At 35.6% G+C, this 11,824-nt stretch overlaps 1 pseudogene; it reads right to left on the reverse strand.

Annotated features, from left to right (window-relative positions):
- Positions 1-1,523: 1,523 nt before the first annotated feature.
- Positions 1,524-3,343, reverse strand: LOC114093118 (DDB1- and CUL4-associated factor 8 pseudogene; annotated as a pseudogene).
- Positions 3,344-11,824: the final 8,481 nt, after the last annotated feature.

Below are 11,824 nucleotides of genomic sequence, written 5' to 3' on the forward strand. Positions count from 1 at the left end.
CTAAAAAACAAATACCAAATGTCTTCATTGATATAATGAGAGCAACTAAGAACAGAGCAGGGAGGAAGAGCAGGAAGAAAAGATTAACATTAAACAGATAGATGAGGTGGGATGGAAAGGGAGAGAAAAGGGAAATTGCATGGTAATGGAGGGAGACCCTCATTGTTATACAAAATTACATATAAGAGGTTGTGAGGGGAATGGGAAAATAAACAAGGAGAGATATGAATTACAGTGGATGGGGTAGAGAGAGAAGATGGGAGGGGAGGGAGGGGGGATGGTAGAGGATAGGAAAGGTAGCAGAATACAACAGTTACTAATAGGGCATTATGTAAAAATGTGGATGTGTAACCGATGTGATTCTGCAATCTGTATTTGGGGTAAAATTGGGAGTTCATAACCAACTTGAATCTAATGTATGAAATATGATATGTCAAGAGCTTTATAATGTTTTTAACAACCAATAAAAAAAAATAAAAAAAAAATAAATAAAATGTAGGACTGAAGTTGTGGCTCAGTGGTAGAGTGCTTGCCTAGCATGTGTGAAGCACATGAGTTTAATCTCTGAACCACATAAAAATAAATAAAATAAAGGTATTGTGTGTGTCCACCTACAACCATTAAAAATTTTTTAAATGTATATTATTATTGAACATTAGTTAGACATTAAAATTTACATTAAATATGGCTTAAATACATTTTATAAAGTATAAAAAATTTTTGGCAACAATGCTATTCATAAGTTAACAGAAATGATACATTAACTATAGGAATTCTTACATTCCTAGATAGCATGTTATAGAAGATGGTTGCCCCAGGAGTTCTCACTGGAAGATGATTGAGATTTCTCAACCAAAAAATAAAAATAAAACTGAAAGAGCAGAATAAAAAATATCATATGGTTAAATTATTTTAGTTTTTACCAAATTTATCAAATTATTTAATATTACTAATATGAATTCAGAAAATGTGGATAACACCAGTTATTTATTCTAAGGGGGTAAATTTTCTGGTCAGGAAATTACCTACCCACCTTTTCTCTTCTTTTCCTTTTCAGAAAACACACACACACACAAATACTCACACACATACAAATTGTGTTTGGTATATGTATGGTCAAGGGTCAGCATTCAAGGAACAGAAACATGGTTTATTTCACTTCTCAAGCAACAAACATTTCTAAAATTTTCAGGTCAAATGAAGAACTTGATATTCAGAATTAAATTACTAAAGATTTAAAATTGGAAATTTCTAGAGTAGATAAATACCAGAATTAGCAAATTTTAGATGTTAACTATAATGTAACAAAAAAGAGGCATAACTCATTTACTTATACATTCATGGGTAAAGGGAGGAGTAAAAAAAGAGAGGAATGAGTGAGGAATGTTGAGAGGAAGGAAATAATAAAAATGTTGTTAGTATATCTTATAGAAAACAGAAGACAAAAGGCAAATATATATTAAAACTGAAATCTAAAGTCTAGTCTATTGAGGTGACATTCAGCTTGAGGGGGGATGAATTCCTCAGGATGGCCAGCATTGCACTCAGTCTTGACTTTCTTCTTCCTCAGATATATATGAGGTGCTGGAAGACTCAAGTAAGTATGCATTCATGCCTAGAAGGCCAGGACCTCCCCGGTGCTGGTAATGATTTCTTTCTGTCAGGTGACTCATGAGGAACTAAAGCGCTTGACTATCAAACAGGTCAGAGTGGTGCAAGTTATCTGTAACTCTTTTCTGCTTGTTCTGCTTAAGCACATTCTTTAATCCAGTTAGCTCAGTGGAAGCTGTAGCTGTGGGTGCCCAGATCTTGGCATCATGGTCCAGGCCACTAGTTGCTATCACAGGTAGGTGAGGATGGGCTTTAAGACAGTTGACTGTACCTCCCTTGTCTGCCAACAAGAACTGAATGATCTGGCAAGATGCTTTCTCCCACAGAAAGATGTGTCCGCAATCACTACCACTCATCACAAACTCACTTCTGGGGCCATAGAAGTTCACACCTTTTACCGTGGCATAATTTCTGTGGCCCTTATATCTCTTAACATAGTGAGCTCCATCACTATCAGAGGAGTTGAAGAGGTAAATATCTTCATCACTGTAGCTGGCTAGGAGCTCTGTGCCATCATGGTTGTACACAAGACTGGTGATGTTTATTTTGGTATCACAGTTGACCAAGTGATGAGGACAGAATTTCTTGAGTACTCCATTATTCTTATTCTCTTTAATTTTTCTCTGGTCATAAATCCTTACAAACTGATCTCGTACACCCACTGCAAACTGGTAGGTATTGCTTGGATTCACATAGATTGTATATAGTCCCACTTTCTTCTCCTTCTCTTTTGTTACAACCACTTTTGAAGCTGGCTGCCCTTGTCTGAGATCAATGGTAAAAACAAGAGCATCTTCACCTGAACTTAGGAACTTAAAAGGGGAATCTGGCTCCAGAGCCAACTTGTGAGAAGCTCCCTTATGTTTGGCCACACACTTACTGTTCTTCCCAAATGTTGGAGCAGATAGTTCTGCCACCCTTACCTGGCCATCACGGGAACATGTGGCCAGGATGGAATCACCACAATTAGGAAGGAACCACCACAATTAGGAAGGAACTTAGCCTGGAAGACATTATTTTTGTGACCACTATCAAAGTCCAGTACTGGCCGTTTCCCTATCCAGTCCCACACTATCACCCTCAGGTCATCACTACCACTGGCCAACAAGGTGCCACGCTGATTAAAATGCACAGTGTTCACACAACCTAAATGGCCCTCAAGGCCATACTGGAAGCTGAAACGATGCACAAAGATTCTTGACCCACAGGCCTCATACATAAAACGAGCACTGGAACCCAGCTGCCGCTCCCTGAGTGCTGTAAGGACTTGCCAGCGAGGTCGCGGGAGGGCAGATGTCTCTGAGGTCATCCACTGCTCCAGGGCCTGATCCTCATCCTCACAGTTGTTCTCCCGGTACTGTGCACATACCTGAAGCTGTTTTTGTTCTGAATCTTCCTCCTCTGTCTCCCGTTCTTCCTCTAAGTGGTGAGGGAACATGCTTTCCTCACTGCTGATGAAATGGTCAAAGTCCTTCTCAGTGTGAAAATCGATGGTGTCACTTGAACTTTCTGGTTCTACTTCATTTTCTGTGCCGACATGGACGGGGATATCACCGTCGATGTTATCATCGCCATCTCCAGTTAAATTCGCACTCAATTTTGAGGCCTCTCTTTCATCGTCAGAGTGTGTATCTCTCCCTGCCTCAGTGCCAGATGTCTCCTCTGAGGCGCCAAGCGGGCTTCCATTTTCTATGTTTGGTGAGGCATTTGTGCCGCTCTCGTGACCAGACATTTTGAGGGATGTTTCCAGTAGCTGGTCTGCAATGGGGAAAAGCTGACTTCTAGGATATCAGGGAAGGAGGCAGGACCACCCTAAATGGGGTAGCCAAAGGGCAAAAAAGTAGGCTACCGGCAACTAAACTCCAACCTTCCAACCAGCTAGTGAACAGAGAACTGGAAGTATCGCCTGAGACAGTTACATGGATGGTGGCCGATGAAGTTCAGAAGGCTTAGTCCCATCTCACCTCTCGCGGTATCTTGAGACAACATTTTTTTCCCCCCAGGCCTGCAAACTGTTACACTCTACGCAGCTGTAGAACTATCAGCAAAAGTGATCATCCTTAAGCAAAAACATTTTCATGAGCCTCTCATTGCTTGGCTTGAAGATCATGTGCTCTATGGAATGAAGATAAAGGTTGGGAAAGGTTAGTTAAATACCCAACTGCTACTGCCTTCCTACATACAAGAAATATTTTAAGCTGGGCACTGTGGCTGCACACCAGTAAGTAATCCCAGGGGCTTGGGAGGCTGAGGCAGGAAGATCACGAGTTCAAAGTCAGTCTCAATAAAAGTGAGGCGCTAAGCAACTCAGTGAGACCCTGTCTCTAAATACAATACAAAAAAAAAAAAAAAAAAGAGCTGGGGATGTGGTTCAGAGGTCGAGTGCCCCTGAGTTCAATCCCCAGTACCCCCATCCAAAATAAGTAAATAAATAGATAGATAATTTAAGAAGCAGGCAGTGGTGCACTTCTTATCTTAGCTCTTGACCGCCCCTAGATTCAATCCAAGGTACAACAGCGCTCGTGGGGGTATCTTAAGCAATTAAAAAATCAAACAGCTTGAGGGAAACCTGGAGGACTTTTAACTGCCAGAATTGGTATATGGTCACCAAATAAAATACAGGATGCCTAGTTAATTGCATTTCAGGTAAACAATGAATACTTTTTTTTAGTATGAGTACCCAAAATAGTGGATAAACTATTGCATTAAACACATTTTCTCTAAAATATTATTCATTATCTGAAATTCAAATTAAACTTGGTGCCCTGCATTTTTATTTATTAAATCTGACAGGTTCACTTTGAGAGAAGAGGAATTTAGTTCCTCAATGTAATCAAGGCTGAAATCAGCTGGTCAATTTAAAGTGGACATTTTAACAAATGTTGCTTTAACAATTTAAGATAAAAGTATGTCCTTTTTTTTAACCAACAAAGAGTCCATATATTTATTTGGAGTTAATTTAATTAAAGGTAATTAGGGAATGCCAAGTTAATTTTATGAAAAAAAAAAACTTCTGTGATGTTATAGAACTACCAAAATATGGTCTATATCCCTCAAAATATCTTAGAGGTTTCTTTGGGGCCCTTTAGGAGAAGAGCTTTGTGGGAACAGCCAATTGGCATTGCTGCATTGACTTCAGAACTTCTCTGATTATCTAATGTGATGTGAGTACATTTTCTAAATAGTAAACTGTAGTTTATTACAGTAAACTGCTGTAGTAAACTGCTAAGAATGCCAGAATGAGGAAAATAAAGTTTTCCTTAAAGTAATTACAAGATAAATGCAAAATTGATTAAATATGTAAGTGTAAAATCTCATAAAGAGAAAAGATGGCTTCAAGGGTAATATTAATGGAAATATACAGGAAAGAATATTCATAGCAACTTATAAAGAATAGCACAGTAGCCTGAAAACCACATGAAAGTCCATCATGAGTAATGCAGATAAATGAATTAGCATATATTTCTATAATGAATAATGCACAGAAGTGAGAATGATTGTGTTAAATTTGAATGCATCAACATGGATGAATCTTAAAAACACAATAATGAGTGATAACACAAATGACAGAAAGATAGTCTATAATTTGATTTTTATTTGAGTCTGTATAGATTTCATATGCAATAAAATTATTTTAACTGGCAAGGAAATAACTGACTTAAAACTTAAGATAATCCTTATCTTATAGGGAGGAAAAGTTTGAAATCTAAATGAGAAGCTTCAAAAATTCTTGGTAATATTTATACCTTCCCATGATTTATTGTTATTTTTATTATCTGTTGCTAAGCATATACATTTATATACCATTTTATATGTATGCTATATTGTACAGTGGTTTTAAATTGTACAGTTGGGTTGAATATGTGTCTGCAGACAAGAAACATAAACCAGTTGGATAATTTGAAGCAGTTCAACAAGTGGACTTCCACAAAGGTGAGAGCAGACTATAGGGAAATCACAAGGTAAAGATTTACACTTACATACTGTTATGAACAGAAAGGCATTATACCCCTAACCCTAAATGTATGGCCAAAGAAGGTAGTTATCAAATATATGAGACAGGGCAGTGTAGAGAATCTGACCTGATATTACTCATCCCTCCAGGACACTTTAGGGAAGAGACTAGGAAAATAAATTTCTCAAATGTATTCTACCCACCCTCAGTTTTTCTGCTAGAATTTCCCATTGAAACTGGAAAAGAAAGAAGGAAAAGGAATCTAAGTGGGCAGTTGTAAACTAGCTCAACTCCGGGGAACAGGAATGAATGACAACTTAATTATTTGGTAGGCTCTGTGGGCAGATGGTAGTGCTGTTTACTGGAAGGAGGGCTAGAGATGGAGGTGAGGGAATCCAGAGTTCTGTTTTATTTGTATCAAGTATAAAATATCCACTAAGCATTGAGAAAATAGAAGCATTGATTTAGAAACTAGATATACATAACTGGAGTTTACAGGAAAGATGATAAATATAGAAATCAATTTGACAGTCATTAACCACCAGTAACAAAAGAGATCACCTAGTAAGTGAATATACAGTGAGAAGAACCAAGATATTGAACTGGATACTGGAAACTCCAATAATTATTTTAAGAATAAAAGGAGAAAATAACCCATATGGAACAGAAGGAGTAGACAGGTGTATAGGAGAAAACAAAAGACTATGATGCATATGTCAAAACTCCTTCACAAAGGAGGGGCTTATCAACTGTACAAAATATTGCTGATAAATTAAGGTAAGGCTTGGGGTTGTGGTTGTGGCTCAGTGGTAGAGCGCTTGCCCAGCATGCATGAGGCACTGGGTTTGATCCTCAGCACCGCATATAAATAAATGAATCAAGGTCCGTCAACATCTAAAAAATTAAGGTAAAACTTGAGAAATGACTGTTGTATTTGGTAACAATGAGGTAACCATTGACATGCTGGAACTCTTTTATAAGATTCATGAAAACAAATACTTGGCTAGAGAAGTTTGGGGAGAGAAAAGAGAGGGAAGAAGTGAAAATAGTGAGTAGAGACAACTCTTTTTAATTTTTTATTGGTTCTTTTTAGTTATACATGACAATAAAATCCATTTTGACATAATTATAAAAGAATGAGATATATCTTGTTTTAATTTAGTTCCCAGTACCTAGTACCTTCCCTTCCCCTCCCCAATCTCCCCACCTTCTGCTCCTTTCCTTTTGCTCTACTGATATTTCTGCCATTTACCCATAGTTATTTTTTAAAATTAATTTCTCATGGATATACATGATGGTGAGATTCACAGTGATATTTTCTTTTTGAAAAAAAATCTAAAAATTTTGTTTTAGTTGTAGATGGAAACAATACCTTTATTTTATTTATTTCTTTTTATGTGGTGCTGAGAATTGAACCCAGTGCCTCACACTTGCTGGACAAGTACTCTACCACTGAGCTACAACCCCAGTCCTCACTGTGGTATTTTCATATATGTGCATAGGAAAGTTATATCAGATTCATTCCACTGTCTTTCCTTATCTCATCCCCACTCTTTGCCCTTCATTCCCCTTTGTCTACTCCATTGATCTTTCTCCTATTTTTTAAATTTACCTCTTCCCCTTATTGTGAATTAGCTTCACATATAAGAGAAGACATTTGAACTTCGGCTTTTTGGAACTGGCTTATTTCATGTAGCATGATAGTCTCTGGATCCATCCATTTACTGGCAAATGTCATAAAGTAATTCTTCTTGAAGGCTGAGTAATGATCCATTGTGAATATAAACCACATTTTCTTTTCCCATCTTTTGAAGGGCACCAAGTTTCACTCCATAGCTTAACTATTGTTAACTATTATTAATTGAGCTGGTACAAACACTGATGTGGCTGTGTCACTGTAGTATGCTGATTTTATATACTTTGTATATATGTATGTATGTGTATATATATATATATTGTGGAGTGGGATAACTGAGTCAAATGGTGATTCCATTCATAGTTTTTTGAGGAGTCTCCATACTGCTTTCCATAGTGATTGCGCCAATTTGCAGTCCCACCAACAATATAAGAGTGAACCTTTTCCCCACACCCTTACCAACATTTATTGATACTTGTGTTCTTGATAATTGCCATTCTGGCTGGGGTGTGTTTTGCTACAAAAAGAAGAATATGAGAATAGTAACAAGGGGAATCTGTTTTAAGAGATTTTTATTTAAATCATGGTTATCACAGGATGTTATATGCTAATTATAGTTATTTAGAAAAGAGTAGTAAAACCATAATGCATTGGAGCTGAGTTCATGAGGAAAGTTTAAAATAGGTGAGGGAGGATAAGATTCAATGCAAAGGTGGAGGACTTATACTAGGAGGGAAGACAAATTATTTGGCACAGAGGAATGTAGATTGTTAGATCTGATGTAGAAGAATATGCATATTCTCTTCTAATTTATTTTATCCCTGAAGTGAATAAAGGAAGGAAATCAGCTATGAATGAAGAGGATTAAAACTGTGCTGAGGGGCTGGGGATGTGGCTCAAGCAGTAATGCACTCACCTAGCATGTGCAGGGAGCTGGGTTCAATCCTCAGCACCACATAAAAATACAATAAAGATGTTGTGTCCACCGAAAACTAAAAAATAAATATTAAAAAATTCTCTCTCTTCTCTCTCTCTCTCTCTCTCTCTCTCTCTCTCTCTCTCTCTCTTTAAAAGAAACTGTGCTGAAACTTTGAGGCATATAAAGATTTTAAACAACTAACTCAATTTCTTCTTAGTGGCACAGAAAACATTCTCTAAGATCACATTTAGGGAACAAAGCAAGTTTCATCAAATACAAAAAACAGAGATAAGTTATGCATCCTATGAGATCATAATAAGTGAAATGAGAAATCATTCTCATTTCATTCTAAGATTCTAAGATGAAACCTTTTTTACAACTGGTGTTTAATATACTTTTGAATGAGGAAGGAATCATGGAATAAATCAGGAGAGAAATAAAACAAATTCTTAGGAATGAATGAGAATAGAGATACAACATACCACAATCTTTGAGACATTATGAAGACAGTTCTAAGACAAAGTTTATACAGCACTTAGTTCCTAGATTAAAAATATGGAAAGATCATAAGTAAGTAATTTCATGTTACACCTCAAGAGACCAAGAAAAGAAGAACAAAACCAAAATCAGAAGGAGACTGGTAATAGTTAAGATCCAAGCTAAAACTAATGAGTTGAGAAAAAACAAAGGGTCAATGACATAAGAGTAGACTCTTTGAAAAGATAATTGAGAATGATAAACTTTAGCCAAACTAACCAAAAGAAAGATAAGTTCCAAATCAACAAAATTCAAGAAGAAAAAAGGAGATAACAACACAGATGATTGTGAAATCTAGAGGAACATTAGAAATTATTTTAAAAATCTACACTCCAATAAACTATCAAATTTCTACAGACATATGACCTACACAAAATGAATCATTAGGATATAAAAACCATAAATAGACTAATAACAAGCAATGAAATTGAAGCAGCAACTAAAAGTTTTCCAACAAAGAAAAATAAAGAACCAGATTAATTCCGAGTCACACTCCACTAGAACTTTAAATGAAAAAAAGAATGACAACAATTCTCAAATTATTCCATGAAATAGAAAGTGAGGGAACACTTCCACATTTATTCTATGAAACAGATATCACCCTGATACTTAAACCAGACAAAAGCACATCAAGGAAAGAAAACTACAGACAAGTATTCCTGCTGAACATAGATACAAAATTTGTTAACAAAATATTGTAAAGCCTCACTCAAAAACTTAGTACAGTCGGGGGTGTGGCATATGCCCGTAATCCCAGTGGCTTGGGAGGCTGAGACAGGAGGTTTGCGAGTTCAAAGCCAGCTTCAGCAACTCAGCAAGGCGCTTAGCAACTCAGTGAGACCCTGTCTCTAAACAAAATATAAAAAGGGCTAGGAATGTGGCTCAGTGATTGAGCACCCCTGGGTTCAATCCTCAGTACCAAAAAAAAAAAAAAAAAAGCAGGAAAAACATAGCACAATGACTATACACTATGATCAAGTGGGTTTCATCCCAGGGATGCAAGGTTCATTGGATGTATGGTTCAATGTATGAAAATCAATAAGTGTAATCCACTATATAAAGTTAAGAACAAGAATCACATGATCATCTCAATATATGAAGAAAAAACATTCAACAAATCTGGCACCCATTGGTACTTAAAATGCTGGAGAAACTACGGAGAGAAGGAAGACACCTCAAAATTGTAAAGGTTACACATGATGAACTCAAGTACAATATCTTATTGGAAAAGAAAAAATATGAAATAATTTCCTCCAAAATTAGGAGCAAGACAGGGATGTCCATTTTCATCACTTCTATCCAATATAGTTCTTGAAATTGTAGCTGGAGCAATCAGGAAAAAAGAGAAAAATAAAGATACACAAATAGGAAAAGAAGAAGTTCAAATTTTCTGTTACCTAAATAAGTAGTCATATTATCTCTGTTGACTTCCTTAACATGACTGCTATGTAGAAGAGCCAAATCTCAACCAGAAATCTAACTCCGCAAAGTAACAGGCTATAAGATTGACTTTCATAAATCAGTCACTTTCCTATATGTTAATAATTAACCTACTGAGAGAGATCAGGAAGAATATGCCCCTCATAACATCCTTAAAAAATAAAATACTATGTAATAAATCTACCCAAGGAAGTAAAACCTCTGCAATGAAAACATAGAACACAGATGAAAGAAACTAATCAATATCTTAGAAGATGTAAAGGTGTCCCATATTCTTGGATTAGAAGAATTAATATTGTCAAAAAGGTCATACTATCAAACACATATTCAATGCAATCCACATCCAAATACATTTGGTCTACTTCATAGAATATAAAATTCTATGCTAAAATTCATTTGGAAGAGTAAAAGGACCAGAATGGCCAAGGCAATCTGAGCAGGAAGTGTGATTCTTGAGGCATCACAAAACCAGATTTCAAATCATACTATAGAGCTATAGTAACAAAAATAGCATGGTTTTGGCACCAAAAAAGACATGAAGAACAAGAGTATAGAATAGAAACCACAGAGACAAACCCACACAGATATAGTCATGTGAAACTCAGAACAGTTGCCAAAAACATAATTTGAAGAAAAATAGTCTTTAATAATGTGTTGCTTTGTCAGAGTGGATGATTCTTGAGGAATTCAGATAATGTTTAATGAGTGTCATCAATTCTGCAAGAAAAGCAAAAAGTGACTCTTGTGCAATGAATTGCTAACTCTTGCACAAGACTGATAAATGGACCTGTCCAGAAATTTTAAGGCTGCTTGACTGTCTGGAAGATAGTTGAGTAATTACTGTATTTTAATGCAGTCCTTGTTTTAGGAGACCTGAAATTATAAATAATATAAGCAATTTTAAATGAGGAAATTACTACATTTTAAACTTAGTTTATTTAATTTTTTTTTCTTTGTTGTATTCATAGATTTTTAATTTTCTTGAGTTTCTTAAGAATTAGATGTTCTATCCTTCTTATTCTATTAGCAAAGAACATTATAAATTAATATAATTTATAAATTATAAATTACTATAATATAATTTATAATGTATGGCATTTTATGACATTTTTCAGTAGAGAAGCCAAAGCAGCATTGGTATTGCCCAGTCATTTTTTGGTTCTAGATTTAGAATAAACACAGAATGTCTACATAAACAAATTATGGAATATACTTGTACAACATCTTGTGTTTAGAAAAACACTATCTTGTAAGAAAAAATTAGCTTTTTTAGGGTGAATTCTGGAATATGCTATTGTTACTTTGGCAAATCAGAAGGCACATTTTTTAAAATTAAAAAAGTAATATTTTCAAAACAAACAAAATATTAAGGGACAGTAAGTGATTTTCAGAGGTTGGGCAGTTTTTCTATAATGAGGAAAGGCTAACATGCTTAGGGATATCCCTGTTGTCTTTCAGAGGTGGTATGTGTTTGAAATAGTAAATTGTTGAAGTAATTACTGAGTATTGTTAAAATGAGGTATGTGTGAATAGAAGTAAACATTGTGTAGTGGTAACATAGATCCTCACATGACTATGAAGTATAAATTTTGGCTTGGATGGAGAAGTAAGTAATACAGAAGCTGTAAGAGATTAATTTTTTTTTCAATTTTTTTAATTTTTTTATTGTTGGTTCAAAACATTACATAGTTCTTGATATATCATATTTCACACTTTGATTCAAGTA

This window comes from Marmota flaviventris, chromosome X, assembly GCF_047511675.1.
Source record: "Marmota flaviventris isolate mMarFla1 chromosome X, mMarFla1.hap1, whole genome shotgun sequence".
Lineage (NCBI taxonomy): Eukaryota > Metazoa > Chordata > Mammalia > Rodentia > Sciuridae > Marmota > Marmota flaviventris.